This window comes from Scyliorhinus torazame, chromosome 17, assembly GCF_047496885.1.
Source record: "Scyliorhinus torazame isolate Kashiwa2021f chromosome 17, sScyTor2.1, whole genome shotgun sequence".
Lineage (NCBI taxonomy): Eukaryota > Metazoa > Chordata > Chondrichthyes > Carcharhiniformes > Scyliorhinidae > Scyliorhinus > Scyliorhinus torazame.
This window is the reverse complement of record NC_092723.1, coordinates 163,698,027-163,707,266: the sequence shown is the minus strand read 5'-3', so window position 1 is coordinate 163,707,266 and position 9,240 is coordinate 163,698,027.

Sequence of the window (9,240 nt, the reverse complement as noted above, 5' to 3'; positions counted from 1 at the left end):
GCAAATTCGATTGATCGGCTCTGGTGAAAGGATTAAGAAGGAGGAAAGCTTGGAGCAAAGCTGGTAGTGTAGAGATTATAGGATGGATTCTCTGGTCCAGCAGCCGTGTGTTTCCCGGTGCCGTGCCCTTCACTGGCAGCGGGATTCTCTACTCTCGCTGCTTGTCAATGGGATTTCTCATTGAAGCCACCCCACCCTGTTGGGAAACCCGTAGGCGGGGGTGAACTGCCAGCGGGAACAGAGAATCCCAAAGGTGTGAAGAACTCCGCCCTATATCATCGGAAACATAATTAAGCGGTCAGCACAAATGACCTGGAGACATAAATTCAATTCTGGCCATGGTATTTAAATTCAGTTTAACATAGAAAATACAGCACAGAACAGGCCTTTCGGCCCACGATGTTGTGCCGAACCTTTGTCCTAGATTAATCATAGATTATCATTGAATTTACAGTGCAGAAGGAGGCCATTCGGCCCTTTGAGTCTGCACCGGCTCTTGGAAAGAGCACCCTACCCAAACTCAACACCTTCACCCAACACCAAGGTCAATTTGGACATTAAGGGCAATTTATCATTGGCCAATTCACCTAACCTGCACATCTTTGGATTGTGGGAGGAAACCGGAGCACCCGGAGGAAACCCACGCAGACACGGGGAGGACGTGCAGACTCCGCACAGTCAGTGACCCAAGCCGGAATCGAACCTGGGACCCTGGAGCTGTGAAGCAATTGTGCTATCCACAATGCTACCGTGCTGCCCTTGAGAACAAATAAATCTACACTATATCATTTAACCGTAATCCATGTACCTATCCAATAGCTGCTTGAAGGTCCCTAATGTTTCCGACTCAACTACTTCCACAGGCAGTGCATTCCATGCCCCCACTACTCTCTGGGTAAAGAACCTACCTCTGATATCCCTCCTATATCTTCCACCTTTCACCTTAAATTTATGTCCCCTTGTAATGGTTTGTTCCACCCGGGGAAAAAGTCTCTGACTGTCTACTCTATCTATTCCCCTGATCATCTTATAAACCTCTATCAAGTCGCCCCTCATCCTTCTCCGTTCTAATGAGAAAAGGCCTAGCACCCTCAACCTTTCCTCGTAAGACCTACTCTCCATTCCAGGCAACATCCTGGTAAATCTTCTTTGCACCTTTTCCAAAGCTTCCACATCCTTCCTAAAATGAGGCGACCAGAACTGTACACAGTACTCCAAATGTGGCCTTACCAAAGTTTTGTACAGCTGCATCATCACCTCACGGCTCTTAAATTCAATCCCTCTGTTAATGAACGCGAGCACACCATAGGCCTTCTTCACAGCTCTATCCACTTGAGTGGCAACTTTCAAAGATGTATGAACATAGACCCCAAGATCTCTCTGCTCCTCCACATTGCCAAGAACTCTACCGTTAACCCTGTATTCCGCATTCATATTTGTCCTTCCAAAATGGACAACCTCACACTTTTCAGGGTTAAACTCCATCTGCCACTTCTCAGCCCAGCTCTGCATCCTATCTATGTCTCTTTGCAGCCGACAACAGCCCTCCTTACTATCCACAACTCCACCAATCTTCGTATCATCTGCAAATTTACTGACCCACCCTTCAACTCCCTCATCCAAGTCATTAATGAAAATCACAAACAGCAGAGGACCCAGAACTGATCCCTGCGGTACGCCACTGGTAACTGGGATCCAGGCTGAATATTTGCCATCCACCACCACTCTCTGACTTCTATCGGTTAGCCAGTTCGTTATCCAACTGGCCAAATTTCCCACTATCCCATGCCTCCTTACTTTCTGCAGCAGCGTACCATGGGGAACCTTATCAAATGCCTTACTAAAATCCATGTACACTACATCCACTGCTTTACCTTCATCCACATGCTTGGTCACCTCCTCAAAGAATTCAATAAGATTTGTAAGGCAAGACCTACCCCTCACAAATCCGTGCTGACTATCCCTAATCAAGCAGTGTCTTTCCAGATGCTCAGAAATCCTATCCTTCAGTACCCTTTCCATTACTTTGCCTACCACCGAAGTAAGACTAACTGGCCTGTAATTCCCAGGGTTATCCCTAGTCCCTTTTTTGAACAGGGGCACGACATTCGCCACTCTCCAATCCCCTGGTACCACCCCTGTTGACAGTGAGGACGAAAAGATCATTGCCAACGGCTCTGCAATTTCATCTCTTGCTTCCCATAGAATCCTTGGATATATCCCGTCAGGCCCGGGGGACTTGTCTATCCTCAAGTTTTTCAAAATGCCCAACACATCTTCCTTCCTAACAAGTATTTCCTCGAGCTTACCAATCTGTTTCACACTGTCCTCTCCAACAATATCGCCCCTCTCATTTGTAAATACAGAAGAAAAGTACTCGTTCAAGACCTCTCCTATCTCTTCAGACTCAATACACAATCTCCCGCTACTGTCCTTGATCGGACCTACCCTCGCTCTAGTCATTCTCATATTTCTCACATATGTGTAAAAGGCCTTGGGGTTTTCCTTGATCCTACCCGCCAAAGATTGTTCATGCCCTCTCTTAGCTCTCCTAATCCCTTTCTTCAGTTCCCTCCTGGCTATCTTGTATCCCTCCAATGCCTTGTCTGAACCTTGTTTCCTCAGCCTTACATAAGTCACCTTTTTCCTCTTAACAAGACATTCAACCTCTCTTGTCAACCATGGTTCCCTCACTCGACCATCTCTTCTCTGCCTGACAGGGACATACATATCAAGGACACGTAGCACCTGTTCCTTGAACAAGTTCCACATTTCATTTGTGTCCTTCCCTGCCAGCCTATGTTCCCAACTTATGCACTTCAATTCTTGTCTGACAACATCGTATTTACCCTTCCCCCAATTGTAAACCTTGCCCTGTTGCACGTACCTATCCCTCTCCATTACTAAAGTGAAAGTCACAGAATTGTGGTCACTATCTCCAAAATGCTCCCCCACTAACAAATCTATCACTTGCCCTGGCTCATTACCCAGTACTAAATCCAATATTGCCCCTCCTCTGGTCGGACAATCTACATACTGCGTTAGAAAAGCTTCCTGGACACACTGCACAAACACCACCCCATCCAAACTATTTGATCTAAAGAGTTTCCACTCAATATTTGGGAAGTTAAAGTCGCCCATGACTACTACCCTATGACTTCTGCACCTTTCCAAAATCTGTTTCCCAATCTGTTCCTCCACATCTCTGCTACTATTGGGGGGCCTATAGAAAACTCCTAACAAGGTGACTGCTCCTTTCCTATTTCTGACTTCAACCCATACTACCTCAGTAGGCTGATACTCCTCGAACTGCCTTTCTGCAGCTGTTATACTATCTCTAATTAATAATGCCACCCCCCCACCTCTTTTACCACCCTCCCTAATCTTATTGAAACATCTATAACCAGGGACCTCCAACAACCATTTCTGCCCCTCTTCTATCCAAGTTTCCGTGATGGCCACCACATCGTAGTCCCAAGTACCGATCCATGCCTTAAGTTCACCCACCTTATTCCTGATGCTTCTTGCGTTGAAGTATACACACTTCAACCCCTCTCCGTGCCTGCAAGTACTCTCCTTTGTCAGTGTTCCCTTCCCCACTGCCTCATTACACGCTTTGGCGTCCTGAATATCGGCTACCTTAGTTGCTGGACTACAAATCCGGTTCCCATTCCCCTGCCAAATTAGTTTAAACCCGCCCGAAGAGTACTAGAAAACCTCCCTCCCAGGATATTGGTGCCCCTCTGGTTCAGATGCAACCCGTCCTGCTTGTACAGGTCCCACCTTCCCCAGAATGCGCTCCAATTATCCAAATACCTGAAGCCCTCCCTCCTACACCATTCCTGCAGCCACGTGTTCAACTGCACTCTCTCCCTATTCCTAGCCTCGCTATCACGTGGCACCGGCAACAAACCAGAGATGACAACTCTGTCTGTCCTGGCTTTTAACTTCCAGCCTAACTCCCTAAACTTGTTAACCCAAGTCTCAGTTTATGGATTTAAAAGCTAAAGGAATGGTAACTATAAAGATACATTATATAAACTATACAATATAAAACTATAAAGATTGTCATAAAAATCGACCTGCTTCGCTAATGTCCTTTAAGGAAGGAAATCTGCTCTCTTTATTCGGCCTGATCCTTGACCCCCAGCAAAGTGGTTGACTCTTACCTGCCCACTCAAATGGCTAGGCAAGTCACTCAGGTATGAGCTCACCACCACCATCCCAAGGGCCGTAAAAGGTGGACAATAAATGTGGTGACATTTCTCTCCAGGTGCTGCCCTCTCTCTTTTAAATCTGCTCTCATCGCCCCGCCCTCACAACCCACCCATGACACCACCAGCCTTACAACCAACCCCACTATCTCCAAACGCCCTTTCCTTTCCAAAGTCCTTGAATGTGTTGCCATTTGTTATGTTCTGTGTTGTGGCCATGGTAAAGATGCACACAGAACATCTAGTTTGTTGACTAGTAAGGTAGTTTATTAACGAAATGAACATGTGGAAAGATAACTAATGAACTATGATACAAATGGTAACGAATAAGTGAATTCTCTTGGAGGTACTTCTAATGCGACTGTCCTCTAATACGACTTACTACCAAGTATCATTCTGTGGAGTCACATGGTGGATCTCTATTGCCACCTGCTGGTTGGAGATCATATTAATAACTATATACATTAATATGTCACTATATACATTAATAGATAACTATATACATTACTGTGCATATGCATATCACCACATCATCAAGTTACTTAAATCTGTTTCCATCTTTCGCAGAACTTCGTATTTGGATTTCCCTAATCAGGCTTCCACCCTTGCCAATGTACCAAAACAGCTCCTACCAAAGACACAAATGAGATCCCACGTAAAAGTGACAAAGCTAAACACACCCTCCTCAGCTTTCTCGGCCTGTCTGGATATGGTTGGTTCACCCACCAGCCTCCTCCAATACCTGTGTCAACCAGCTGCGGTTTTTTTCATTCATGGAATGTGGGCATCGTTGGCAAGGCCAGCATTTGTTGCGCATCCCTAATTACTTGAGAAGGTGGTGGTGAGCTGCCTTCTTGATCTGCTGCAGTCCATGTGGTGTGTCATGTGAGAGTACCTTTAAGAAATGGATGTTTAATCAATGTACCTTTAAGGAATGGAGATGATCATATTACTGAAGTCATGTCACGGGGAGGGGGGGGAGCTGAGCTCACTTCTGCTTTTGGTTTCAGTTTGAAAAAGCAGTTTGTGTGTGTCTCCAGAGAGCTGCAGGAAGAAAAGCAAGGTGCTGGAGCTGAAGTCAACCAAGCTGATATATCTCTGCCATCGAACAGAAAATATATATATTCTGTGACCTGGTGTGTTACTGTTTTGAAGGTTTGAAGCCTTTTGGATGTTTGAAGGAACATTTTGAGGGATTATTTAGTGTTGTATTATTTTCAGGGTTATCTTTGAAGTAAGGGGTGTTAAAGGATCCAATGTTTATTCGACAGGTTAAGTTGAGTTCATGGAATAAACATTGTTTTGTGTTAAAAACCACGTGTCCATAATTGTAATACCACACCTGGGGAACAAGCCGTGTGCTTCAAAAGCAACAATCCATTAACGGGGGAGGTTGGTTGAACTCCATGACACATTTTGGGGTTCTGAAAACACCTCGCCCATAACAGGTGTAGGTACATCCACAGTGCTGTTAGGAAGGCAGTTCCAGGATTTTGACTCATCGGCAGTGAAGGAACAACAATATATTTCCAAGTCAAGATGGTGTGTGACTTGGAGGAGAACTTCCAGATGATGGTGTTTCCATGCGCCTGCCACGGTTCCCGTTTTTGGCCTATCCCGCTATTCACCAGCCTTGTTTCGCTCGACCAGAGAATCACGCCCAAACAGATAAACATGAATCGAATTGGCGAATATATCCTTTTCAAAAAAAACTGTTGCAGGCAAACAAGGAAAGGGTAGAGAGGGGAGCTGTCCTACCCCAAATCCCCTGACTGTAACAATAAATAAGAACAAATGTACATGATGTTTACGAAAAAGTTTTTGATTGGCAAATGATAAGTTTAACACCAATTCCATATTAAAGCGTCTTCAATTGAGCTGTGAATTGGCACTGCCAAAGAGTGAAGATGGCTTTTAGTCGAGCAGGTTTTAACAGTGCAACTTTGGTGTGATTAAAACTCTTTACCCAGCTTGTTTGTGTACACAATGAGCTTTCTCAACATCACAGCAACCTGTGCATTTGGAATAAGTTTTTTTTCCCCCTTGCGAGCTAAATGAGATTCCAGTCGAGTGGTAATTCTAAATTGTGGTGCTTTTGATTCAGGCAGCGGCTGAGTGGCCCTGGCGGATAAATTGTTGACAGCGCAAATGAGAGTCAGTTGGCCTCATTTGCACCGTGACTTTTCAGCCAAACTTAATTGAGTTTGCTCCAGCTTGAACCCTCTTAACGAGAAATGGCTTTTGGAGCAGAAATTCAGTCACGTGGCAGGATGACAGTTTCACCGGCTCCCTGAAATGAACTGAATTGAATTATTCCAGTTTACGAGATCAATAGCCGGCGCTCGTTAGTGATGGGTCGGCATTATTCTGACAGATGCAGGTTTGACCATGATCGCAGCTAAACTGTACATTCCATTCATTCCTCTTTCAGCAGCCTCTCAGCTCTTGCCAGACGTATGAGCCAAATTCATCAAAGGCACTAATGCAAAATTCATGCATGAGGGCATCAATTTTCATTGAAACAGCAGTAGTCAGGTCAGCCCCTCAAGTCTGTACAACCATTCAATTAGCTGGAGTCTGATCTGTGTATCTCGGCTTCATCCATGATCCCGCCTGTGATCCATTTGCCGTCTGCTCCATTTTTGCTGTCGGCTGTGGATCAGTGGGTAGCACTCGCCTCTGAATCGCAGGGTTTGGGGTTCAATTCCCACTCAAGGCAGATGCTCCGGAGTGCTGTGCTGAGGGAGCGTCTGCACTGTCAGACATTGCGTCTTGTGAATGGGACATCAAAACAAGTGTGCTTGATCGGGTGGATGTAACAGATCCGCACTTTTTCGAAGAAGAAGAGGGGAGTGTTCGGCTGGGTGACTTGATCAATATTTGTCCCTCAATCAACAGGGTAATAAAAACAGATGATCTGGTCATGATCATTTTGCCGTGCCCAGATTGGCTGCTGTGTTTCCCACATTACAACAGTGATACACCTCTAAAAGCACCTCATGGGCTGTAAAGCACTTAGAGACATCCAGTGGCTGTGAATGTTTTGCGTCATCATTGTGAGGGGCCGGGCCTGAAGACATCAGCAAGCACAGTTCCACAGAGATCTAAAAGTGAGCCCTGATCTCAAACAGACATCGGGACCTCCTCATCATTGATCGCTGCCATTGGGGTCCTTGCAATGGGTCTCCTTAAAAGAACAAAGAAAAGTACAGCACAGGAACAGGCCCTTCAGCCCTCCAAGCTATGCTGCCCATCTAGCCCAAAACTTTCTACACTTCCAGGGGCCATTTCCCTCTATTCCCATCCTATTCGTGTATTTGTCAAGCCGCCCCTTGAACATATCTATCGTATCTGCTTCCACCACCTCCTTCAGTAGCGAGTTCCAGGCACCCACTACCCTCTGTGTAAAAAACTTCCCTCGCACCTCTCCTCTAAACTTTGCCCCTCGCACGTTAAACCTATACCCCCTAGCAATTGGCTCTTCCACCCTGGGAAAAAGCTCCTCACTATCCACTCTGTCATGCCCCTCAAATTTTGTAGACTTCTATCTGGTCGCCCCTCAACCCCCGTCGTTCCAGTGAGAACAAATTGAGTTTATCCAACCGCTTCTCATAGCTAATGCCCTCCATACCAGGCAGCATCCTGGTAAATCTCTTCTGCACCCTCTCCAAAGGCTCCACATCCTTCTGGTAGTGTGGTGACCAGAATTGAATACTCCAAGTGTGGCCTAACTAAGGTTCTATACAGCTGCAACATGAACAAAGAACAAAGAACAAAGAAATGTACAGCACAGGAACAGGCCCTTCGGCCCTCCAAGCCCGTGCCGACCATACTGCCCGACTAAACTACAATCTTCTACACTTCCTGGGTCCGTATCCTTCTATTCCCATCCTATTCATATATTTGTCAAGATGCCCCTTAAATGTCCCTATCGTCCCTGCTTCCACTACCTCCTCCGGTAGTGAGTTCCAGGCACCCACTACCCTCTGCGTAAAAAACTTGCCTCGTACATCTACTCTAAACTTTGCCCCTCTCACCTTAAACCTATGCCCCCTAGTAATTGACCCCTCTACCCTGGGGAAAAGCCTCTGACTATCCACTCTGTCTATGCCCCTCATAATTTTGTATACCTCTATCAGGTCGCCCCTCAACCTCCTTCGTTCCAGTGAGAACAAACCGAGTTTATTCAATCGCTCCTCATAGCTTATGCCCTCCATACCAGGCAACATTCTGGTAAATCTCTTCTGCACCCTCTCCAAAGCCTCCACATCCTTCTGGTAGTGTGGCGACCAGAATTGAACACTATACTCCAAGTGTGGCCTAACTAAGGTTCTATACAGCTGCAACATGACTTGCCAATTCTTATACTCAATGCCCCGGCCAATGAAGGCAAGCATGCCGTATGCCTTCTTGACTACCTTCTCCACCTGTATTGCCACTTTCAGTGGCCTGTGGATCTGTACACCCAGATACCTCTGCCTGTCAATATTCTTAAGGGTTCTGCCATTTATTGTATACTTCCCATCTGTATTAGATTTACCTCACATTTGTCCGGATTAAACGCATCTGCCATCTCTCCGCCCAAGTCTCTAACCGTTCTATATCCTTCTGACTCCTCTGAAGATCTTCATCACTTTCCGCAATTCCAGCAACTTTGTGTCACCTGCAAGTTTACTAATCAGACCAGTTACATTTTCCTTCAAATCATTTCTATATGCTACAAACAGCAAAGTCCCAGCACTGATCCCTGCGGAATAGGAAGGTCACCCTGGCAATGGAAAGCTGCTACCTAGCAGTGCAGGAATTGAAGATTAATCTCCAAGACACTGCTGTGAGCAAAACCGCGAGAAAAATCACAAGAGCCAATGATAAATTAATGCGTTTCTTTTCAGTTTTTGTGAACACCTATTTATCAATGATAACAATGTCAAAGCTGGTGAAAAGGCTACAGTGAAGAGTCACCCAACGGGGGCCAATTGGTGAGTGAAAGCGACTTTCTCTGAGGATTGGCATACGGCACGGTCAA